The sequence below is a fragment of the Paramisgurnus dabryanus genome, chromosome 12 (genome assembly GCF_030506205.2).
Source record: "Paramisgurnus dabryanus chromosome 12, PD_genome_1.1, whole genome shotgun sequence".
NCBI classification, from domain to species: domain Eukaryota; kingdom Metazoa; phylum Chordata; class Actinopteri; order Cypriniformes; family Cobitidae; genus Paramisgurnus; species Paramisgurnus dabryanus.
The window spans coordinates 34414637-34439865 of NC_133348.1; the positions used below are offsets into that span (position 1 = coordinate 34414637).

The 25229-nt window shown below is 43.3% G+C and overlaps 12 non-coding genes across 12 annotated transcripts; all 12 read left to right on the forward strand.

The window, feature by feature from the left end:
- Positions 1-14336: 14336 nt before the first annotated feature.
- On the forward strand, positions 14337-14418 carry trnal-aag (transfer RNA leucine (anticodon AAG)). The gene has a single exon. It is a non-coding gene; the product is annotated as a tRNA-Leu (tRNA).
- Positions 14419-14817: 399 nt separating this feature from the next.
- trnal-uag (transfer RNA leucine (anticodon UAG)) lies at positions 14818-14899 on the forward strand. The gene has a single exon. It is a non-coding gene; the product is annotated as a tRNA-Leu (tRNA).
- Positions 14900-15341: 442 nt separating this feature from the next.
- trnal-aag (transfer RNA leucine (anticodon AAG)) lies at positions 15342-15423 on the forward strand. The gene has a single exon. It is a non-coding gene; the product is annotated as a tRNA-Leu (tRNA).
- A 2499-nt stretch (positions 15424-17922) lies between these two features.
- On the forward strand, positions 17923-18005 carry trnal-uag (transfer RNA leucine (anticodon UAG)). Its single transcript has one exon. It is a non-coding gene; the product is annotated as a tRNA-Leu (tRNA).
- A 431-nt stretch (positions 18006-18436) lies between these two features.
- On the forward strand, positions 18437-18518 carry trnal-aag (transfer RNA leucine (anticodon AAG)). Its single transcript has one exon. It is a non-coding gene; the product is annotated as a tRNA-Leu (tRNA).
- A 572-nt stretch (positions 18519-19090) lies between these two features.
- On the forward strand, positions 19091-19172 carry trnal-aag (transfer RNA leucine (anticodon AAG)). Its single transcript has one exon. It is a non-coding gene; the product is annotated as a tRNA-Leu (tRNA).
- Positions 19173-19461: 289 nt separating this feature from the next.
- Positions 19462-19543, forward strand: trnal-uag (transfer RNA leucine (anticodon UAG)). The gene has a single exon. It is a non-coding gene; the product is annotated as a tRNA-Leu (tRNA).
- A 433-nt stretch (positions 19544-19976) lies between these two features.
- trnal-aag (transfer RNA leucine (anticodon AAG)) lies at positions 19977-20058 on the forward strand. The gene has a single exon. It is a non-coding gene; the product is annotated as a tRNA-Leu (tRNA).
- A 572-nt stretch (positions 20059-20630) lies between these two features.
- On the forward strand, positions 20631-20712 carry trnal-aag (transfer RNA leucine (anticodon AAG)). The gene has a single exon. It is a non-coding gene; the product is annotated as a tRNA-Leu (tRNA).
- Positions 20713-21001: 289 nt separating this feature from the next.
- trnal-uag (transfer RNA leucine (anticodon UAG)) lies at positions 21002-21083 on the forward strand. The gene has a single exon. It is a non-coding gene; the product is annotated as a tRNA-Leu (tRNA).
- Positions 21084-21516: 433 nt separating this feature from the next.
- trnal-aag (transfer RNA leucine (anticodon AAG)) lies at positions 21517-21598 on the forward strand. Its single transcript has one exon. It is a non-coding gene; the product is annotated as a tRNA-Leu (tRNA).
- An 867-nt stretch (positions 21599-22465) lies between these two features.
- On the forward strand, positions 22466-22547 carry trnal-uag (transfer RNA leucine (anticodon UAG)). Its single transcript has one exon. It is a non-coding gene; the product is annotated as a tRNA-Leu (tRNA).
- The last annotated feature ends 2682 nt before the right edge of the window (positions 22548-25229 follow it).

Genomic DNA, 25229 nt, shown 5'->3' on the forward strand with positions numbered 1-25229 from the left:
TTTTTTATAAAAAATACCTCAACACATCACACATTGTATTTAGATAACATGGTATTTTATCAAATACTGTATATAAACAACCAGTGACTTTAACACAATATAGAAGACTTAAAGCAGATATTTATTAAAAAGGAATAAACATAATTCCCTTTACGTTCCCCTAATGTTAGACTCTGAGGTAAAACGAAATGACAAACACACATTCTATTCGCTTTAGGTAAACATATCTTACCACTGCTGTTTAGTCACCTATCAGCTTGTAACATCATACTCTCAATAGCCTAGACGTAAATCACTCAAACATATTTTCCTTCTCACATATTTAAGTTAATAACTGAAGAAAGAAAAAAAATACGATAAAACAATGTTAGTCTATGAGGTAAAAATGAAATGACGTTATTTTATTAAATGACTTGAGTTCGCGCAAGCAGGTGCTCGTGAAGAATCTAGCCGGTAGAAGCGCGTGCAGAGGGTCGCGCGCATATATCAGACGTGCACATTAGAGGATGAGTTTATTTATGCTTTCACTTCATTTCCTGACAGTTTCACTTGGTATGTGAGGATAATGACTGACAAGAGGACACCGAAATACATACACTATAATTACCTAACTAAATCTGAGACAAAGCAAAAACATTAAAATATTATTTCCTCCCCAAGATAGCCCGACAGGCAGGGTGGAGATACATTTTGGTACCCCGACAGGAATTCACAATAGAAACGAGACGTCGGGCTAGCGATTTTGCGAGCCCTGCCCGAGATGAGAATTTTACACACAGCGTAAGTCTTGTTCCCCATTAACTTCATAGAATCCGAAATGTGCCCATATGTCCACTTTCCATGGAAAAGGGTGCGTTTTTATTTACCCGTCTATCACGGTCATCTCCAGAAAATAAACAGTGACATAATCGATTATGGCATTTGCTGCATCGATGCTGAATCGTGCATGTGCGCATTGCGATGCATTGCCGAATCGATTATTGTTGACACCCCTACTGTACATAGTGGCATGACTACAGTTTATTGAATTCACATACTGGTAATCCTGCCATACTTGTCCATCATATACATCTCCTAACACACCCTTTGGCATTTCCCGCTTTCGCCTTTCATCTAATTTCTCTTCAAATCCAAGTCTTTTAACAAGTCCTCCCAGAGACTGCACAACACTCTTGTAACAGTAAGAACGTATTGGATGGACATACTCTTCACCGCTCGAATATGTAGCCTTTCTTAGCAAGGCAGAGCCACATTTCTTCCTTTATATAGACCTCTGCTGTGGGTGATTGTAGAATGGGATGTGACCACAAGTCCTGCAAACCTTTGTACCATCCCGTCTGAGCTCATAGGTTTCAGTAAGCATGTACACTGTCATACATTTTGGAATAACCACATACTGTAAGAAGTCGTCACGGAGGATACCAGTCAATTTCGTCATAGCCAAAAGTTTCATCAACAAGTGTTCTTGTTCTGTTCTTAACAATAAGAATATAAACAAGAAAAATATAAATAAGCATAGTTAAGTTTCAGAATATAAACATGCTTCCTTTAGTCAACATTTCTTCATTCTAAAATGTTCTAGGAATATGCCTTTCCTTTTGTTTATATTTAGGTCATGAACCATGGTCATTTTAAGATCGCGCTGTTCTTTTTGTCCTATTGCGTGATCCGTAGTTGATAAGTAATTTCTCATGCTTTCATTTGCGTTTCCGCAGTTTTCCTCTAGTGCGTTACATTCACGGTGCTTCTTTCGTATCTTTCCTCTTCTCATCTCTGACGTAGCATCGTTGGTATGTATCATTTGTTTTGTGAGATTATTCCGGAAGTATTATGTTGTTTTTGATGATAATTTACGTGTGTAAAGTGTAATCTGAGGATGTTTTGAAAGTGCGTGAATTACGTATACGCTAGCTCTCATGTGTTTATTTGTTAACGAGCTGCACGGTAAAGATGTTATAATATCGTGAATGTAATTCACGTCAGTATTTATTTTAGTACTTTGTTTAGTATTTTCATATGTATCTCTTTTTAGTTTTAAAATGAGTACAAACGGGAAAACGACAGTTATTGTGCAATTTGCTTTTATTTATGAGTAATTTGTCATTGCTTTTTTGTGTGTTGCAGTTTTACTATTTTCCTTGTAACTCCATTAAACCTGTGGAATTAAATCAAGCTTCAGAGTCATGGGGTTGGGAAAAAGTTTAGCTGGCTGTCAAGATATAAAGTAGACATATCGAGGACGGCACAGTAAAACAACGTCTATCAAGCAAGCGAGGTGAAAGAGACCAAGTTGGAAGCTAGCCAAACATGTCTTCTCACGCATCCAGGGGACGGTCAACGGACCATACTCTACAGCCAAGCGCTACTGCAGCTACGCACGCCACAGAGCTACAGGCTGCAGAACAGAGTCTGCATGGAAATATAGCAGCACAAGAGAACCCATACAGTGCATCAATAAGGACACGCTCGCAAGCATGTTGTTCAGTGAGATCCAGTTCATCATCAGTGGGGTCTGCAGCAGTCAGAGCAAGAGCGAAGGCTGAGGCAGCAAAGGCACGCCTATGCTATGCTGAAGAGGAAGCAAATCTGAGGCTACAACAAGCTAAGTTGGAAGTGTCTATAGAAATGCTAAAACATAAAAAAGAGACTGCAGCAGCCATTGCTGAAGCAGAGGCATTTGAAGCAGCTGCTGATGTAAAGAGTGAGAAACATAGTTGTGACCTGAACAAAGACTCTGTTCCTTTAGAAGCCTCACAATGAACAAAGCAGTATGTGCTTGATCAACTAAAAGAAAGGGATTCAGAACTCAAGTCATGTGAAAACGGTGACGCATCAGCAAAGAGAGAGTCGGTCACTAACCACAACGTGTCACCTCCACCACTAAAGCCTGAATCCAGTCCCTTCTCTCCGCAACAGAACAATACTGCTTCTCATCATCTCACCTCACAGCAGCCTTACATCAGCACATACGAGGGCAGTCACAAGCCATTTAACAGGACTCCTGAAGACGTTCGTCTATCTCACATCAAGTCCAGTGGTGAGCATGCTTCTCCTACACACCACTTTAGAAAACAAAATCACGACATGCAGCCTCCTCCCGCACAACATGCCATACGGACAGATTTCTATGACTGCAGCTCATACATAAATGATGGCGGCTCACACGTAAATGACTTTGTCAGGTATCTAGCTCGCCGTGAGCTTGTGGCTACAGGCCTGCTTCAATTCAATGACAAACCCCAAAATTACAGAGCATGGAAGCGTTCCTTTTTGACTGCCGTCAGAGGCCTTAACCTGGAGCCGAGTGAGGAGATGGATCTTCTGTTAAAGTGGCTTGGAAAGGAGTCAGCAGAACATATTGAGCAGATAAGAGCAATACATGTTAATCGGCCAGAAGCAGGACTGGCCATGGCATGGGAAAGACTAGACCTTACGTATGGCTCAGCTGAAGCAGTAGAAAATGCTCTGTTCAAACGCATTGACAGTTTTCCAAAAATAATAAACCGAGATGGACCTAAACTGACAAAGCTGGTTGATCTACTAATGGAACTGCAGGCCGCTAAGGCTGAAGGGGACTTACCAGGCCTGGCTTTCCTTGACACAGCAAGAGGTGTCAACCAGATCGTACAGAAACTCCCGTTTCGTCTACAGGAAAAGTGGGTGGTAGCTGGTGCAGCATACAAGCATCAAAACCAGGTGAACTATCCTCCCTTTTGCTTCTTTGTCGATTTTGTCATCCAGCAGGCTCGTATTGCCAATGATCCAAGCTTTAGCCTCAGCACCAATACAGACATAGCCCCCAGGACAGAGAGGATAGCGTGGAAGCCGAACAGGCAACGGGAGGTCTCCGTCCACAAGACAGAGGTATCACCCAGAGCCACATTTGACACGGGTGAGTCTCCAACAAAACCTGACGGCAGCGAAAAACTGTGTTTGTTACATAAAAAGCCACACCCTCTTCGGAAGTGCCGGGCATTCAGAGAGAAGCCCATTGACGAGCGCAAAACACTCCTCAAAGAAAACAATGTGTGCTTTAAATGCCTGTCTTCCTCGTCTCACATAGCAAAGAACTGCAAGCTCAATGTCCAGTGTTTCGAATGTAAAAGCAACAGGCACAACACCGCGCTCCACCCTGGTCCCGCGCCCTGGCAGCAGGAAGCTGGCCCTGCTTCTGAGCACGGCGGGGAGGGAGATGAAGCTTCAGCGCAGTCTCAGGTCACCAACAAATGCACAAAAGGCTGCGGAGGTGAACTCACAGATCGCTCCTGCTCGAAAATATGCCTTGTTAAGGTGTTCCCAGCTTGGCACAGAGAAAAAGCCATGACGTTGTATGCAGTTATGGACGAGCAAAGCAATAGGTCACTGGTTCGCTCACAGTTCTTCGAAATGTTCCATGACCAAAGCCCAAGTGCTCCTTACACACTGAGAACATGTGCTGGAGTGAAGCAATCAGCAGGGAGAAGGGCCAGTGGCTATAAGGTGGAGTCTCTAGATGGAGCTGTTCGCGTCCCATTGCCAAGCCTCATAGAATGTAACGACATAACGAACAACAGAGAGGAGATACCAACCCCCGAAGTAGCTCTTCATCACGTTCATCTAAGGTCGATTGCACACCTCATCCCAGACATTGATCCGCAAGCCCCTATCATGCTTCTCTTAGGACGGGACATTATCAGAGTGCACAAAGTCCGCAAACAGGTGAATGGCCCTCACAACCTGCCTTACACACAGAAGTTAGACCTGGGGTGGGTCATTGTTGGAAATGTATGCCTAGGTAATGTTCACAGGCCACTGACAATTAGCACGTTCCACACAAACATTACAGAGCAGCAACGACCCACTCTCTTTAATGCATGCCCCAATGTGTTCCATGTGAAGGAGAGGTTCAGTGACACCCAAGCCACCAGTGAGCCCCCAGCATATCTTGAGGACCAGCCTATCTGCGAAACCGACCACCTTGGATGCACAGTGTTCAGGCGGAACAAGGACGACAACCAGGTGGCTCCCTCCATTCAAGATACAAAGTTCATGGAGATAATGGATGAGGGACTGCAAAAAGACTCAAATAACAGTTGGGTGGCTCCATTACCCTTTAAGAACCCACGTCCACGGCTCCCAGACAACAGACAACAGGCGCTGAGGCGTCTCATGTCTCTGAAACGTAACTTTGATAAAAAGCCTGAGATGAGAGACCACTTTCTCTCCTTCATGGACATCATGTTTCGGAACGGTCATGCAGAGTTGGCCCCCCCTCTCAGCTCGGATGAAGAAAGGTGGTACTTACCAACATTTGGGGTGTATCATCCGAAAAAGCCTAAGAAAATCCGTGTGGTGTTCGATTCCAGCGCCCAATACAATGGCGTATCACTCAACAATGTGCTGTTAACTGGACCTGACCTCAATAACACACTATTGGGAGTGCTGATGCGGTTCAGAAGAGAGGCCATCGCAGTCACAGCCGACATAGAACAGATGTTCTATTGCTTCCGGGTAAGAGAAAAGGACCGTAACTTCTTACGTTTTCTTTGGTTCGAGAACAACGACCTCTCAAAAGCCATCGTGGATTACCGCATGAATGTCCACGTCTTTGGCAATAGCCCGTCACCAGCAGTGGCTATTCATGGTCTACACAAGTCTGTCCAAGAAAACGAATTCCATGTCGACCCAGATGTGCAGCACTTTGTGTTGCATGATTTCTATGTTGATGATGGGCTGAAGTCCCTCCCCACAGCTCAAGCTGCTATCAGCCTGTTAAAAAGAACACAGGATGTGCTCTCTAAATCAAATCTGAGACTTCACAAGATTGCAGCGAACAACAAAGAGGTCATGGACTCCTTTCCATCCAGTGACCACGCGAGTGACCTCAAAGACCTTGACCTCGATGCAGACACACTGCCATTGCAGCGCAGCCTCGGGCTTGATTGGAATCTCAAGACAGACTGTTTCCTTTTTAATGTCTCCAGTGAAATCAAGCCCTACACACGGCGGGGTGTCCTGTCCACGATTAATAGTCTCTATGACCCGCTAGGATTCGTTGCGCCCGTCACAGTCCAAGGCAAGGCTATCCTGCGAGAGCTCACAACGGAGAATGGTGACTGGGACGAACCCTTACCTCCTGCAATGAAAGATGCTTGGACGTCATGGAGAGCCTCTCTGTCTGAGCTTGCCAAGCTTTCCATTCCAAGGTGCTACACAGAAGCCTCACCATCAGCAGCGGTAAGAAGAGAACTGTGTGTGTTCTGTGATGCGTCAGTTAAAGCTATCGGTGCTGTGTGCTATCTAAAAGTGACAGACAGTAATGGCAACAACCAGATTGGATTTGTAATGGGAAAAGCTAAGCTGGCCCCCCGCCCTGAACACACAGTGCCAAGACTTGAACTCTGCGCTGCAGTGCTTGCTGTTGAGTTAGCAGACCTGGTCTCAACAGAACTAGATCTACAGCTTGATGCTGTAACCTACTACTCGGACAGTAAAGTAGTCCTGGGCTTTATTTGCAATGAGACTAGGCGCTTTTATGTCTATGTCAGCAACCGAGTGTTACGCATCCGAAGATCATGCCGTCCAGACCAGTGGTGTTACGTGCCTACAGACATGAACCCTGCAGATCACGCAACACGTTCCGTCCCTGCTAGCCAATTGAAACACACCAACTGTTTAAGTGGGCCCAAATTTCTCTCCAAGCCAGAGCCCAACATTTCTGAGAGCACTTATGACCTTGTGGACCCAAGCTCAGACCCAGAAATCCGCCCCCTGGTGTCTGCCTTAAGCACTGCAGCCTCAAACCAGCAACTGGATTCACAACGCTTTGCAAAGTTCTCTACCTGGAAGTCATTAACTCGTGCATTCACTCGCCTCATTCACATAGTTTGTCATTTCAAGACAGCTCACAGAGAGAACACAACATGCAAGGGCTGGCATTACTGCAAAGCTGAATTTACAGTTGAGGAATCTGAGAAAGCGTCAGCTGTAATCATCCAAGCAGTTCAAAAGGAAGTCTACAGCCAAGAGATAAAGTGCATTCAAAAACATGAAAGGATGCCAAAAACAAGCCCTCTCAGAAATCTGGATCCGTTCATTGACACACTTGGCTTTCTCAGAGTTGGAGGCTGGCTTCATTATTCAAGTGTTGATCAGGGTGAAAAGACTCCTCTTATTATTCCTGGCCAGCATCACATCGCCACTTTGCTTATCAAACACCACCACAAACAAGTCCAGCATCAAGGCCGTCACTTCACTGAAGGGGCAGTCCGTTCTGCTGGCCTTTGGATAGTTGGAGGAAAGAAAAAAGTAAGCAGCATCATTCACCACTGTATAACATGCAGAAGGCTCAGAGCTCCTCTCGGTATCCAGAAAATGGCTAATATGCCAGCTGATCGTCTTTCAACAGATCCTCCATTCTCTAATGTAGGTCTTGATGTGTTCGGCCCATGGATTGTCTCCTCGCGGAAAACCAGAGGCGGCTGCGCTCAAAGTGAAAGGTGGGCAGTGATTTTTACGTGCATGAGCATAAGAGCTGTGCACATTGAAGTCATAGAATCCCTCGACACATCTAGCTTTATCAACGCGCTACGGCGTTTCCTTTCAGTGCGTGGCCCGGTAAAAACATTCGTTCCGACCGCGGCACGAACTTTATTGGTGCCTGTAAGGAACTGAAGATAACCTCAAACATTGACAGCACTGCCGTAAAGACTTTTCTCTCAGACAAGGGTTGCATCTGGTCTTTTAATCCCCCACATGCATCCCATTGGGGTGGATCATGGGAGAGAATGATAGGGCTGGCAAGAAGGATTCTGGATGCAATGTTTCTCCAGCTGAAGGACAAGCTCACCCACGAGGTGCTAGTGACCTTCATGGCAGAAGTCGCAGCGATCATCAACGCAAGGCCACTTGTTCCAGTGACTATGGACCCTGATGACTCGTTCGTTCTCACGCCAGCTGCTCTTCTCACACAAAAGACAAACAGTGTGCCTGCTCCTGCTGGTGAGTTTGGAGTTTCAGACCTCTACAAGTCCCAGTGGAGGCAGGTTCAGCAGCTCTCCAACACCTTCTGGGACCGTTGGAGGAAACAATTCCTCCCAACACTGCAGGCCCGCAAGAAATGGCAGTCCACTCAGCCAAACATTCAGCCTGGAAGCGTTGTTCTCCTTAAGAACATAAAGCACCTAGGAATGAATGGCCTCTTGGACTGATTACTCAGGCCTTCCCTAGGAAGGATGGGAAAGTACGCCAGGTTGAGGTAAAGATTATCAAACCAGGCGGGTCTAGCCTCTTTCTCAGGCCAGTCAATGAAATTGTTCTCCTTCTGCCTCCAGAGGCACAGTAAATGGACTGTTTAATAAATGGACTGTTTAAAAAAAAAAAAAAAAGGGGGAACTGTGCATGGACTGTTGGGTGACGTGTGTCCACGTCAGACGGGGAGTGTTCTGTTCTTAACAATAAGAATATAAACAAGAAAAATATAAATAAGCATAGTTAAGTTTCAGAATATAAACATGCTTCCTTTAGTCAACATTTCTTCATTCTAAAATGTTCTAGGAATATGCCTTTCCTTTTGTTTATATTTAGGTCATGAACCATGGTCATTTTAAGATCGCGCTGTTCTTTTTGTCCTATTGCGTGATCCGTAGTTGATAAGTAATTTCTCATGCTTTCATTTGCGTTTCCGCAGTTTTCCTCTAGTGCGTTACATTCACGGTGCTTCTTTCGTATCTTTCCTCTTCTCATCTCTGACGTAGCATCGTTGGTATGTATCATTTGTTTTGTGAGATTATTCCGGAAGTATTATGTTGTTTTTGATGATAATTTACGTGTGTAAAGTGTAATCTGAGGATGTTTTGAAAGTGCGTGAATTACGTATACGCTAGCTTTCATGTGTTTATTTGTTAACGAGCTGCACGGTAAAGATGTTATAATATCGTGAATGTAATTCACGTCAGTATTTATTTTAGTACTTTGTTTAGTATTTTCATATGTATCTCTTTTTAGTTTTAAAATGAGTACAAACGGGAAAACGACAGTTATTGTGCAATTTGCTTTTATTTATGAGTAATTTGTCATTGCTTTTTTGTGTGTTGCAGTTTTACTATTTTCCTTGTAACTCCATTAAACCTGTGGAATTAAATCAAGCTTCAGAGTCATGGGGATGGGAAAAAGTTTAGCTGGCTGTCAAGATATAAAGTAGACATATCGAGGACGGCACAGTTCTGGTTTTTCACTTCTGGACTGATCACTTCCATTAGAATTAGACCATTAGAGATTGAAAAGTCCATCATGAATATGGCCATTTGAGATTGAAAAGCCCATGTTATTCGTTAATATGGTCATTTGAGATTTAAAAAGAACATAATTAATATGGTCATTTCTCATCAATATGGCCATTTGAGTATGAAAAGATTTGAAAACTGTAGTTGGAAAAGATCATGTGCATCTCAAACAGCTAGCTTTAGTGCAATGAACCAGTTAAGTACTTTGTGGGAACTTCATCCACTTCAACTTCATTTTAGGATTTTTTTAATACTTTATAAAGTGTGTTTATACTTTAGTTGCTTTCATTATTTAACTAACAGAAATTTAAGAGTGGAAAACAATCATGTGGGTGAAGTATGTTAGGTTTTCCCATTTCAGCTCTGGATTAGCATGTATTGAACTTTATACTAGTATATCCAAATGTAATTTCATGCTTACCACACAACAGGAGATGTCCAGGAAAAGATGAATGCTTTGGTCATCTGCTGTTTCGTCTGAAAAACAACAAACAGAAGATACTGTTATGCATTATAATGCGATATTCCTATTAAATTATAAATTACTATTAAAATAACAACAGTGATAATCAACCACATTTAACTAGACCAGGGGTCTCCAACCTTTTTGTGAGCAAGGGCTGCCACAATGAATAAAACATGCTGGATGGCTACTTTTTGATATAGCATCCTCAAAACGTTTTTGTTTAACTTTTTTATTTTATTTTATTTTACTTGTTGATATGTTTTAGTATTGATTAAAATGTTAACATACGTAAAGCAAGCCAAGCTTATATAAAAAATATGTAATTATGCTCACCATTGCAATTCGCTGGGTGCATTTTCAATCACTTATTTTTCTGGGTCCTCGGATTGCATTTCACTTTCACCAATCTCTCTAACTCCAGTAAAGTTATCCTCCGGGTCTTTACACATGACGGGACATCACTCACAGCGGGTTCATGACTGGATAGCAGCAGGCTTTGTACGTTATCTGACGTAGCCCTTTTGGATTTTTTTCTCCCAAACTCCATTTTGTATGACACAGTTCAGTGTTGCAATGTTCACAGGAGTGCCGAGGTCGTTTCTTCAGTCTTGGTACTTCCATCTTTCAACTGACAGCACACTGTGTTGATATCACACAGAGCTTCCGGCACATCGCGTATGTTGTTTATATTATACTTTGATTGTACGCATGCGCACAAGTCTCACAAGATTTTCCTTATATCAATAACCTCGCATGTGATTGGAGGAGCCCGACAGGCTTCTCGCCTTCGTTCAATCACGTGCAAGGTCATGACAGCGGCTCACACAGCAGTACAAAACAAGCATAAGAGACGTTTGGTTTGGTGTTTGTAACTCTTCCGGAAGAGAAGACGGGTGCACAATCCCAGGATTGCGGTAAGAATAATTTTATGTAAAAGCATATTTTTAAGTAGCCCAAGTTGTGAGTTTTATAACTTAGAGGTGTTTTTTGTCTTGTAATTTTTAGGAGGCGTCTCTGAGGCACACTGCAGGCGCTATGAACCAGAGCAAAGGTAACATTACGATTTAAAGAATATGTTTTTATTGTTGTATAAGGAAATAGATACGTTAAGATATCCGAGCTTAAACCAGCACATTTTGTTTTCAAAGACTAACGTCGCCTCATAACGAAGCCGTGACCTCCTATTTGCTTGGGGCTATTTCTGCAAGTCCAGATTTAACTGCTGAGAATGATGACATTGTTTGTAAGTAGAACTTCTAATGTTTTTCCTCATTTATTGTTTAATTGTACCGTGACTCTTTTTATTAATACCAGTCTCATTTAATTGTTTTCCAGCTGCCTGTTAAACGTATTATGAGTCGGTACGCCGGAGCTTCAGATACAAACAACCTGAACTCGCATCGCAGGCGGAAAATGCGAAAAGTTTAGCTCGGAGTCCATCCAGAAGAAAGAGGGTAAAATTTATTATATTAGATCAGTTTTTTGTCAATGTGAGTATTTTTCAGGTCACTTATTGTCTTTATTGATTGTATTACAGTTGCTGGAAGCGAGGTGAAGTGTGCTGGCTGAGGATGAGATGGACATTTGGAAGTGCGCCACAATAGATCTGTCTGGATGGATTGTTTCAGCCTGGAACTCTCCGAGCGCTGTGCCACGCTGAAATCCAGATTAGAGGCGATACCAAAGTACAAGGCAACTCACCATATGCCTGCAAAAGTGACTTTTTTTACAACGTTTTCGAGTTTTTCTTTTTTTTTCAACACTTTGATCACTTTGAAAAAGATTTTTAGGGATCTTTCCCGAATGTCTTGGGCACTTTTTGACGTGTTTGGAGGACAACATAAGAGACATTATGCTACTTTGTAAATAGTTGTGTGTTTCTAATTAAAGCTCTTTCTTTGAATTAACAGCTGTGTGTTTATAAATAAAGCTCTTTCTTTGAATAAACAGCTGTGTGTTTATAAATAAGCCTCTTTGTTTTCTCTTATATTTCTTGATGGTGTGAATAATGTAGTACATAACACAATTACATTAATATATACAAAATTATTATAACATAAATTATATATTAATTATTATTATTGGGGTTTACATTTATAATGAGCCAGGGTGCCCAATAACCCCCCTCTTTAGAGTAACGGCCGACTTGAATTTACTCACTCGGTATTGGCTGAAGCCACTACTTTTAAACAAGAAAAATCCCTTTTGATTGGTTTGAAGTGATCTGCCAACCATTCACTGGGGATTTTACTTGTTTAAAAGTAGTGGCTTCAGCCAATACTGAGTGATTACATTCAAGTAGGCCGTTACTCTAGTTTTGCTGCTATTCACATGCTAATTAGGCCAGAGACGCTCTACCTGGCTGGCAGAGGTTTCGCTGCTATTCATATGCTAATTAGAGGCATCACACCCCTGCGGGGCTCTCTGCCAGCGTCATGGTTCGTTTACGACAACTTGTGACACAGACAAACGCAAAAAATTGAGGAAAGCTGCCGAAAATTAGAGAGATTTTCGGGAGCCTACAGGCGTTTACGGGGACGAAAATCCCACTTTTCATGCAGTGCTCATTATGCAACTCTTTTGTTCTACAGCTGTCAATCATAGATTATTCAGGAGCTTTCCCGCCTCCACGCATACAGCCTTTCCCAAGCAAAAGTGTCTTAAAAATTGTAAATCAATATATTATTTTATGTGAATGAGTAGGCCGACTGATTTTCACATCATTTTGAAGAAAAAACTCTAGACTACTAGATCCTGTTTTGAAAAGTCTTTTCAGTGACTTAAATAATTTGCTTTTTCAAAAACCATGCATAAACATTTTTCTCTTAAAAATACAAAAATGTACATACATGTTGATCATATAATATTGTAGCCCAGTTTTTGCTGAACACAGTGTTATGAGACTTTTGTTTTTAACTGGAAAAAGCACAAATGTCAGTGCATGTCAAAACTTCCCCAGGGCCCTAAAAACCCCTTAGACCCCAGAGGATTAACAAAGATTTTTTTCACAGAACTTAAGACAGGGAAGTTCAAGGATTTAATTAATTATATTACTCTCTACATTAAGTGTGACAGGTAAGAATAAAGTCATATGAGTTCATTTAACGTTATAAGAACGTTAGACCGTTTCTCGGGAGGTAACTTACACATAACATAACGTTACCTATACAAAAATAAGTTATTAATGAAATAAATGAACTCAGCAAATGAATTTAAAAGCTCATTTTAACTTTGTGGCATCAATATAAATCAGTATTATGGTTTATATGGCTATCAGCAGTTCCTAGAAGCAATTTTACTAGTTTACTATTGTTACTAGATAAAAAAAACATTAAAGTTAGCAGGTGCCTAAGATTGCACTACCATAGGTCATATTTACCTGTCAGGGTCTTTGGGAAAACGATGAAAGGCAACATTTGTACTGTTACACATATAGTTGTTGCAGTTTATTGTCGAACACTGCATTCTTTTTTTCCATTTGGTCTTCGATGCCATTCTGTCTGTTTTGTGTATGTTACGTTAACTGTTTTCTGTGTTCAACAAGCTGTTGTTCAGTCATTCATTCCAAAATGGTGGCCACACTACCGAAGCGCCACAAAGTGGCTGTTGCCAAAAACGCATCATCGTTTCACCTCTTGTTCTTCTATACTCTTTGATAGTAGTCTGACCGTTCTGACTGGTGATCACGTGGTGCACGCAATGATAGTTGGGTGATTATCGCTCTCCACTTCCTGTGAAGTGATGTATCGATATTCCCTGATTCCCTAGGCCGTGTGCAGTGCCTTTTGAACTGAACATGTTTACTCCCTTCGGATTGGAATCTCAGTTAAGATGGCGGATTACCCTGCGAAGTCCACTTCGCAGTTCACTTACAGTCAAATGGAATGCACCTACAGTCTATGTCTGAATATATTGGGATCCAGCACTCAGGCGTCTGTGTGCATGCACTTTAGATGTCTTGTTGCTCTTAATAACTCTTTTAACATTAATCAAGTTCTGCACTTTATTTTCTAATTCCTGCATGTTTTAAAACCGAAACCAAAATGAGACGTGCAAGTGGATGGACATGCATCCTTTGTGTATTAGTTAGGTATTTAGGACGATACACCTCTCAAAAAATATAATTTACTGTCTAAAGTTCAATTTATAGTCGTGTGTAAGATCTACGCCTAACAATTATATAGTTGACTGTTATTCTTAGTCGATTGTAATACGCTTGTGACTTGCCAGTGTCCACAGGCATATTGCTGGTGTGTACACGGAATTAAGGCAAAAGCCGGAGAGGAAGCAGGTGCTGTGTACGTTTGCCCAGAGAAGCATCAGCAGTGAAAGAAGTAAACGGACAGCGATCTTTTTGCAGCTTGAGGTAAATGCCACTCTTCAACTTGGTCTATCCTTGTTTTCTAGCAGACCAATCACAGCGCATGCGGTCCCCGTATAATTGACACTCTGTTACGTTGTGGGGTGGTGCACGTCAGGCTACGAGGAGCTACTCACAGCTACGCACAGCCTGCAGTGTAGCTACTGCCCAGGTCATGTACAGAACTATAAATCGCCCTTCAAAGCTCCAACTACCACCACAACAGCCAGGTAGCACACTTGTAAGTGGTAGCGTGGCTGAGCGGTCCAAGGCGCTGGATTAAGGCTCCAGTCTCTTCGGGGGCGTGGGTTCGAATCCCACCGCTGCCAAATTAAAGTTTAAAGAGGTTCTATTGCCAGCAGTCAGGCACTGCATCAGATCTTTCTGTAAGAGGTTTGGGAGTCTTAACTGGCACCGGTTTGAATCCCACAGCTGCCAAATTTAAGTTTTAAAGAGGTTCTATTTCCAGCAGTCAGGCACTGCATCAGATCTTTCTGTAAGAGGTTTGGGAGTCTCAACTGGCACGGGTTCGAATCCCACAGCTGCCAAATTTAAGTTTTAAAGAGGTTCTATTGCCAGCAGTCTGGCACTGCATCAGATCTTTCTGTAAGAGGTTTGGGAGACTCAACTGTCTTCTGCACTCAAGCATGTCCCATGTCTTCGTTAGTTGGGCAGAAGCGCTTGCTGTCGGAGCTTTGGGAATCCCAGCAGAGATGCATTCTCCAAGAGGTAGTGTGGCCGAGCGGTCCAAGGCGCTGGATTTAGGCTCCAGTCTCTCTGGGGGCGTGGGTTCGAATCCCACCGCTGCCAACAGTGATTTTAAATAGGCTTTGATGTCAGCTAGGCTATCTATGTGCTTTGGAAGAATCACGTTGAGCGTTTCTCAATCGGAAGTTTGCTGCCTAGGGGGTCGATTTTGAAGGCTGCATACGTCATAAAGACTGTTTGTTTTCAGAAAACTAACAATTGTAAAGTTGACTGTTATTCTTAGTCGATTGTAATCATGTTGTAATACGCTTGTGACTTGCCAGTGTAAGGCTCAGTTAACTTGAATGAACCAGGCTTGATGCATGATGCAGCCTGCACATGCGACCTGCGGAGGTTGCAGCCTTCCGATTGAAAAACGGGCATGGTTTTGCAGGTGTTGCTTCACGAGTGTTGTAAGGTGTGTGCGAGTGAGGTCCTCAGAAAGAGATTGAGGCTGTCCACGGGGGTCAGCTGCAACAGAAACGGGCAAAAAGCTTTTCAGGCAGGTAGCGTGGCCGAGCGGTCCAAGGCGCTGGATTAAGGCTCCAGTCCCTTCGGGGGCGTGGGTTCGAATCCCACCGCTGCCAGATGTGGCTTTAAGCAGGCAGTATCACCACCTGTCTTGCAGTAAATCTAAGGCATGGAAAAACACTCTGTAGACTTAGGCATATTCAGGAGTACTACTCAACACAGCATGACCTAAAGGCTGAACAATAGTTCTGCGTAGGGACTACACCCTTGAGTTTTAATATATACTCCAGGGTCGACGTGCAATTACATGTGCAGAACGCAAATGTCCACAGGCATATTGCTGGTGTGTACACGGAATTAAGGCAAAAGCCGGAGAGGAAGCAGGTGCTGTGTACGTTTGCCCAGAGAAGCATAAGCAGTGAAAACGGACAGCGATCTTTTGTTGCAGCTTGAGGTAAATGCCACTCTTCAACTTGGTCTATCCTTGTTTTCTAGCACAGTGATTCCCAACCGGGGGTACGCGTACCCCAGGGGGTACGTGAAGAGTTTCCATGGGGTACGCGAAATGATTTAGATTTTGCTTTGATCTCAATTACTTTTAATAAAAATGTCTTTCGTTTGTCCAGTCATTTACCTAAGATTGATTTTTGTGAGGAAAACATTGTAAAAAGGACTACTTTGTAATTTTAATTTTATCATTAAATTATTAGCCGTCGTGAGTAAATGCACTGCATGCTCCAAAACGCAATATGTCCAACTCAAGAACGATCTGACTATTTTTAATGAACTTGAATAGCTTCTAAAGACACAAAGTTTATTAACTATAAATAATCTTCAAAAAATGATATTCATTCCCTCTGCCATTGCATTTTCAAATGACGCAAAAAAAAACGTTTGCATTGTTTTTGGCTAACATATTTTGTCCCGTATGATGTCTTTTGTATTTATAGTGAATGTCTTAACACATGTTGTTTCTCTTTATATTTGAACAGAATAATTTAACTTATTTGCACACTTTAATTATCAGTAACTTAAATTGAGATTTTAGTAGGGCATTTACTAAAAAGGACGTGAGAGCTCAATTCAAAATAAGCGCCGTAGTGGATCATTTGCGTGTGATTTACTACAAAGGCGCAAATAAAATACACAGGCACAATAATGACATAAGCACATTTCTATAATGACCATTGCAGTCTATAAGAGCAGCGCAATATAGTACAGGGTCGCAAATAAAAGTCCTCGGCAGGGCATCACAATGAAAATGCGGACTGCGGAGTATGAAATTCCAGCTTAGTAAAAGTATACATTAAGAACCGGAGGACGAAAGATGAAGGGTAAATAAGGTTTTGAAATACCTGATTTGACTTCTCCTTGTGACTTCTCCTCCACTTTTCTCCATCAAATTAAACAGAGCAAGACTTGGCGAACTATAATTATATATATATTTTAAAAGTATGTTCCTCTGGCAAAATGTTATACTCCCTCGCATTCATTTAATACTCTCCTCGCATTAATGTTGCTTCTAAAAAGAACACTTCCACAAATAAGGTCGCAAAAATAACACCTTTTCAGAGCTAAATATCTACTGCGTGTCTTTAGTAAGTTCAGTCGTTATTTAACGCCAAAATGATGGTTTGCAAAAGCTGTTAGCAAATCTGGCCCTTAAAGGGGTCATATGATGAAATTTTTTAATTTAAGTCTTTGGTGTTCCCAGAGCCCGTATGTGAAGTTTTATCTCAAAACAACCTACAGATAAAGTAATTATAGCTTGTCAAAATTGCCATTTTGTAGACCTGAGCCTTTTAAAATGCAAATGAGGTGATAAAATGCAACCACTGATCGCACGGATAGTGGTTTGTTGAGATAAACATGCTTCATCAGTAAATGCTTTTTACTTTAATGTTTATAATTAATTAATTAATATTACTAATTATTTGTCTTTAAACACAACTTTGGTTTAGTTTTGATAAAGGGGTACTTAAGCCTTACTGATAGGGCTGTGGGGGTACTTAGGGCTAAAAAGGTTGGGAACCACTGTTCTAGCAGACCAATCACAGCGCATGCAATCCCCGTATAATTGACGCGCTGTTACATTCGTGGGGTGGTGCACATCAGGCTACGAGGAGCTACTCACAGCTATGCACAGCCTGCAGTGTAGCTGCTGCCCAGGTCATGTACAGAACTATAAATCGCTCTTCAAAGCTCCAACTACAACCACAACGGCCAGGTGGCACCCTTTTAAGTGGTAGCGTGGCCGAGCAGTAAAAGGTGCTGGATTAAGGCTCCAGTCTCTTCGGGGGCGTGGGTTCGAATCCCACCGCTGCCGAATTAAATTTTAAAGAGGTTCTATTGCCAGCAGTCAGGCACTGCATCAGATCTTTCTGTAAGAGGTTTGGGAGTCTCAACTGGCACGGGTTCGAATCCCACAGCTGCCAAATTTAAGTTTTAAAGAGGTTCTATTGCCAGCAGTCAGGCACTGCATCAGATCTTTCTGTAAGAGGTTTGGGAGACTCAACTGTCTTCTGCACTCAAGCATGTCCCATGTCTTCGTTAGTTGGGCAGAAGCGCTTGCTGTCGGAGCTTTGGGAATCCCAGCAGAGCTGTATTCTCCAAGAGGTAGCGTGGCCGAGCGGTCCAAGGCGCTGGATTTAGGCTCCAGTCTCTCCGGGGGGCGTGGGTTCGAATCCCACCGCTGCCAACAGTGATTTTAAATACGCTTTGATGTCAGCTAGGCTATCTATGTGCTTTGGAAGAATCACGTTGAGCGTTTCTCAATCGGAAGTTTGCTGCCTAGTGGGTCGATATTGAAGCCTGCATACGTCATAAAGACTCTTTGTTTTCAGAAAACTAACAATTATAAAGTTGACTGTTATTCTTAGTCGATTGTAATACGCTTGTGACTTGCCAGTGTAAGGCTCAGTTAACTTGAATGAACCAGGCTTGATGCATGATGCAGCCTGCACATGCGACCTGCGGAGGTTGCAGCCTTCCGATTGAGAAACTGGCATGGTTTCGCAGGTGTTGCTTCACGAGTGTTGTGAGGTGTGTGCGAGATAGGTCCTCAGAAAGAGATTGAGGCTGTCCACGGGGGTCAGCTGCAACAGAAACGGGCAAAAAGCTTTTCAGGCAGGTAGCGTGGCCGAGCGTTCCAAGGCGCTGGATTAAGGCTCCAGTCCCTTCGGGGGCGTGGGTTCGAATCCCACCGCTGCCAGATGTGGCTTTAAGCAGGTTGTATCACCAGCTGTCTTGCAGTAAATCTAAGGCATGGAAAAACACTCTGTAGACTTAGGCATATTCAGGAGTACTGCTCAACATAGCATGACCTAAAGGCTGAACAGTAGTTCTTCCTAGGGACTACACCATGAGTTTTAATTTATACTCCAAGGTCGACATGCAATTACATGTGCAGAACGTTAATGTCCACAGGCATATTGCTGGTGTGTACACGGAATTAAGGCAAAAGCCGGAGAGGAAGCAGGGGTTGTGTACGTTTGCCCAGAGAAGCATCAGCAGTGAAAGAAGTAAACGGACAGCGATCTTTTTGCAGCTTGAGGTAAATGCCACTCTTCAACTTGGTCTATCCTTGTTTTCTAGCAGACCAATCACAGCGCATGCGGTCCCCGTATAATTGACGTGCTGTTACGTTGTGGGGTGGTGCACGTCAGGCTACGAGGAGCTACTCACAGCTACGCACAGCCTGCAGTGTAGCTGCTGCCCAGGTCATGTACAGAACTATAAATCGCTCTTCAAAGCTCCAACTACAACCACAACGGCCAGGTAAGTGGTAGCGTGGCCGAGCGGTCCAAGGCGCTGGATTAAGGCTCCAGTCTCTTCGGGGGCGTGGGTTCGAATCCCACCGCTTCCAAATTAAATTTTAAAGAGTTTCTATTGCCAGCAGTCAGGCACTGCATCAGATCTTTCTGTAAGAGGTTTGGGAGTCTCAACTGGCACGGGTTCGAATCCCACAGCTGCCAAATTTAAGTTTTAAAGAGGTTCTATTGCCAGCAGTCAGGCACTGCATCAGATCTTTCTGTAAGAGGTTTGGGAGACTCAACTGTCTTCTGCACTCAAGCCGGTCCCATGTCTTCGTTAGTTGGGCAGAAGCGCTTGCTGTCGGAGCTTTGGGAATCCCAGCAGAGATGTATACTCCAAGAGGTAGCGTGGCCGAGCTGTCCAAGGCGCTGGATTTAGGCTCCAGTCTCTCCGGGGGCGTGGGTTCGAATCCCACCGCTGCCAACAGTGATTTTAAATAGGCTTTGATGTCAGCTAGGCTATCTATGTGCTTTGGAAGAATCACGTTGAGCGTTTCTCAATCGGAAGTTTGCTGCCTAGTGGGTCGATATATTGAAGCCTGCATACGTCATAAAGACTGTTTGTTTTCAGAAAACTAACAATTATAAAGTTGACTGTTATTCTTAGTCGATTGTAATACGCTTGTGACTTGCCAGTGTAAGGCTCAGTTAACTTGAATGAACCAGGCTTGATGCATGATGCAGCCTGCACATGCGACCTGCGGAGGTTGCAGCCTTCCGATTGAGAAACTGGCATGGTTTCGCAGGTGTTGCTTCACGAGTGTTGTGAGGTGTGTGCGAGATAGGTCCTCAGAAAGAGATTGAGGCTGTCCACGGGGGTCAGCTGCAACAGAAACGGGCAAAAAGCTTTTCAGGCAGGTAGCGTGGCCGAGCGGTCCAAGGCGCTGGATTAAGGCTCCAGTCCCTTCGGGGGCGTGGGTTCGAATCCCACCGCTGCCAGATGTGGCTTTAAGCAGGTTGTATCACCAGCTGTCTTGCAGTAAATCTAAGGCATGGAAAAACACTCTGTAGACTTAGGCATATTCAGGAGTACTGCTCAACATAGCATGACCTAAAGGCTGAACAGTAGTTCTTCCTAGGGACTACACCATGAGTTTTAATTTATACTCCAAGGTCGACATGCAATTACATGTGCAGAACGTTAATGTCCACAGGCATATTGCTGGTGTGTACACGGAATTAAGGCAAAAGCCGGAGAGGAAGCAGGTGCTGTGTACGTTTGCCCAGAGAAGCATCAGCAGTGAAAGAAGTAAACGGACAGCGATCTTTTTGCAGCTTGAGGTAAATGCCACTCTTCAACTTGGTCTATCCTTGTTTTCTAGCAGACCAATCACAGCGCATGCGGTCCCCGTATAATTGACGTGCTGTTACGTTGTGGGGTGGTGCACGTCAGGCTACGAGGAGCTACTCACAGCTACGCACAGCCTGCAGTGTAGCTGCTGCCCAGGTCATGTACAGAACTATAAATCGCTCTTCAAAGCTCCAACTACAACCACAACGGCCAGGTAAGTGGTAGCGTGGCCGAGCGGTCCAAGGCGCTGGATTAAGGCTCCAGTCTCTTCGGGGGCGTGGGTTCGAATCCCACCGCTGCCAAATTAAATTTTAAAGAGTTTCTATTGCCAGCAGTCAGGCACTGCATCAGATCTTTCTGTAAGAGGTTTGGGAGTCTCAACTGGCACGGGTTCGAATCCCACAGCTGCCAAATTTAAGTTTTAAAGAGGTTCTATTGCCAGCAGTCAGGCACTGCATCAGATCTTTCTGTAAGAGGTTTGGGAGACTCAACTGTCTTCTGCACTCAAGCCGGTCCCATGTCTTCGTTAGTTGGGCAGAAGCGCTTGCTGTCGGAGCTTTGGGAATCCCAGCAGAGATGTATACTCCAAGAGGTAGCGTGGCCGAGCTGTCCAATGCGCTGGATTTAGGCTCCAGTCTCTCCGGGGGCGTGGGTTCGAATCCCACCGCTGCCAACAGTGATTTTAAATAGGCTTTGATGTCAGCTAGGCTATCTATGTGCTTTGGAAGAATCACGTTGAGCGTTTCTCAATCGGAAGTTTGCTGCCTAGTGGGTCGATATATTGAAGCCTGCATACGTCATAAAGACTGTTTGTTTTCAGAAAACTAACAATTATAAAGTTGACTGTTATTCTTAGTCGATTGTAATACGCTTGTGACTTGCCAGTGTAAGGCTCAGTTAACTTGAATGAACCAGGCTTGATGCATGATGCAGCCTGCACATGCGACCTGCGGAGGTTGCAGCCTTCCGATTGAGAAACTGGCATGGTTTCGCAGGTGTTGCTTCACGAGTGTTGTGAGGTGTGTGCGAGATAGGTCCTCAGAAAGAGATTGAGGCTGTCCACGGGGGTCAGCTGCAACAGAAACGGGCAAAAAGCTTTTCAGGCAGGTAGCGTGGCCGAGCGGTCCAAGGCGCTGGATTAAGGCTCCAGTCCCTTTGGGGGCGTGGGTTCGAATCCCACCGCTGCCAGATGTGGCTTTAAGCAGGTTGTATCACCAGCTGTCTTGCAGTAAATCTAAGGCATGGAAAAACACTCTGTAGACTTAGGCATATTCAGGAGTACTGCTCAACATAGCATGACCTAAAGGCTGAACAGTAGTTCTTCCTAGGGACTACACCATGAGTTTTAATTTATACTCCAAGGTCGACATGCAATTACATGTGCAGAACGTTAATGTCCACAGGCTGGTGTGTACACGGAATTAAGGCAAAAGCCGGAGAGGAAGCAGGTGCTGTGTACGTTTGCCCAGAGAAGCATCAGCAGTGAAAGAAGTAAACGGACAGCGATCTTTTTGCAGCTTGAGGTAAATGCCACTCTTCAACTTGGTCTATCCTTGTTTTCTAGCAGACCAATCACAGCGCATGCGGTCCCCGTATAATTGACGTGCTGTTACGTTGTGGGGTGGTGCACGTCAGGCTACGAGGAGCTACTCACAGCTACGCCAGCTTGCAGTGTAGTTGCTGCCCAGGTCATGTACAGAACTATAAATCGCTCTTCAAAGCTCCAACTACAACCACAACGCCCAGGCAAGTGGCAGCAACTGCCAAATTAAATTTTAAAGAGGTTCTATTGCCAGCAGTCAGGCACTGCATCAGATCTTTCTGTAAGAGGTTTGGGAGTCTCAACTGGCACGGGTTCGAATCCCACGGCTGCCAAATTTAAGTTTTAAAGAGGTTCTATTGCCAGCAGTCAGGCACTGCATCAGATCTTTCTGTAAGAGGTTTGGGAGACTCAACTGTCTTCTGCACTCAAGCCGGTCCCATGTCTTCGTTTGTTGGGCAGAAGCGCTTGCTGTCGGAGCTTTGGGAATCCCAGCAGAGATGTATACTCCAAGAGGTAGCGTGGCCGAGCGGTCCAAGGCGCTGGATTTAGGCTCCAGTCTCTCCGGGGGCGTGGGTTCGAATCCCACCGCTGCCAACAGTGATTTTAAATAGGCTTTGTAAGACGCCACCCATTTGGCCCAACGAAGGTATCCAATGCGTGGTGAAGGAGTCTCGTGTTCTCGTTTTCCTTTAGCGCTTCTAGAAGAATAATTCCATTTATTTCATTTATTTCTCTGATCTCTGTGGTTAAATTATAATCTGACTCCAATTTAATATAGTAAGAATTTAGTGCATTATTCCAATTATCTGTTGATCATAATTTATATGTTTGATTATTTATAAATTCCCATAGTCTTAGTTATTCGTTCATTAGGGACCCGGTATCGCACAGAGTATACGCCGGCCGTTGCGTATATCTCACGGACACAAAATTGCCAGTCTGGTCTTAGTCAGAGGTTGCCGGGTAAACTAATATTTTTACGTCTGGCCGCCCCATGCTTGCTCCGATCATAAAAATAGTTACTTTAGTCACGATCATGCAACTTGCTAAGGCAGGTGATAGACATAAATCTGAGAGTCCTGGTGAATGTGCCCCATGCTCCATTCAACATCAAAACACCAGTGTGATCATATCCTGACATACTTATTTTGCGGTAATACCAGACTCCTTCTAATCTACTGGAAATAATAATTTCTGAAAGAATTAAAATAAATCAATACAATTTCCGAAGAATTAAAATGAATCAAATGTAACAATTTATTATACCAGGCAGGTTCCAGCTTCAAACATCAATTAAAGAATATCATACAGAATATGATTCAATTTCAATTAATTAAAATGATCAACAGTTGCAAAAGTTACAAAGTCATGCTTGGCAATAGACACTCTGGCTATAGAGTACTTCCATCGTGGATATAATACACCTAAAATGGTGTAGGAAGATTCTTGTTAAAGATTTCTTCCATGATGTTTTAGTACACACACAAAGTGTGGGAGCTCCTGGTTACAGGATGCCTCCATAAGGTTTGTATAGGCTACACACAAAGTGTGGGAGCTCCTGGTTACAGGATGCCTCCCAGAATGTTTTGCCAGGCCACCTTTTATACACAGCTTGAGAAAACTACCAAAATCTGGTTTGACCTGTACCAAGTGATACTAAAGAGCACCTGGTCAAACTAGCCAGAAGTATCTTGGCAACTGGTCAAACTAGCCAGAAATATCAAGGCAAAACCCCACCTCTACAAGAAATGCATCTTCTATCCAAAGTTCTTAAACCTTAAAGGCGGAGTCCATGATGTTTGAAAGCCAGTGTTGATATTTGAAATCGCCTAAACAAACACGCCCCTACCCCAATAGAATCTGGACCTTCTGTTGATAGACCCGCCCCACACATACGCAACCCGGCATTTGATTTGATTTGATTGGCTATAAGTGTGTTTTGGTAGTCGGCCCGTCTCCTTTTCCAAACCGTTTTTCAAACATCGTGGACTCCGCCTTTAATCCATCATATCTTAGATTTATAGACATGAGACCTTTTTACTCATCGCACTATGACCTTTAAGATAATACTAAACATTAATATTAAATACCAACTTAGAACCACATAATATGTATACATTACATCATATATTTCAGCAGATACTCAGTGATGTGAGCCTTAAGGCTAACAGTGCCAAAGCCTTTGTGATGAAGAGATTAGGAGAACAGAGAGTTGCATGTCTGTAAACAGTTTCACCTAAGAGTCAAATTTGGGTTAGCAACACCACCTGAGGTTTAATTGTTTTATAGTGTCTCTTCATAAATAAACTTAAAGTTGATTATTTACCAGCCGTACTACAATTCCTCCCCTGGCCCTTTTGGGGCAATTGAAAAATAGTCCATAAGGGCCATTGCTGGTCATTCAAATCCTTGTGTGTTTTTTGTTATTGCAACAGTCTCTGTATGGCGGGCACTTGTAGGGGACTTAGGGTGATAGCAGCATTGGCAGATGTCCGTAAGCGAATTGTGGACCTGAAATACCAGCAAACACAAGTCCACTGCCAATCACACACCCACGAAACATCCAGTCCCACCAAGTGTATACATACTGTGCAAAGCGAATAGATGAACTTGACAAAATCTTTGCTGTTCCTTTGGCCAGGTTTGTTTCTACCTGAGCCTGGTTGAGATGGTACTCAGTCTGTAGAATCGTCTGTTGCACCAAATTCATGGTGTCAGTCAATGACTGTGTGCTGTGTTCGTTGAAAGTGTCTCCCCACCACGGAGAGACGTGTGTCTAACGGGATCCTCCCCAGGATATTTATCTGACATTTCGAAAAGTCCTCTGTTACCTATTGGCAGAAGGTATTTTTTGTAGAATAGTCAGACCTCCATAGGTGAAGGAATTCCTCATACTGACAATGCACCACTGTATGTGGGACATCTGAAGAACATCAAACACATGATCATGCACTGGCTGAACACTGAAGAACTTGACTTTCATTGGAAGAAAATGGTTGTGAAAAATTACAAAAACATATAAAATTATTAGAAGTTTCATAATAATAGGTGCGAATGGTAAAAGGTCTTATTTCTCTTTTCAAGGTAATTTCCCATAAGATGATCCCATTTAAATACCAATTTCTTCTCTATTATGCATCTCTTGTATAGAGTGGAACTTTGATATAATCTGTGTATTTTAAAGGAAGAGTGGCAAAAGTTTTTAACTGACATATTTACCAGTGGAATACATCATTAAAGCATATAATAACAATAGTATTCAAATATAATACAAAT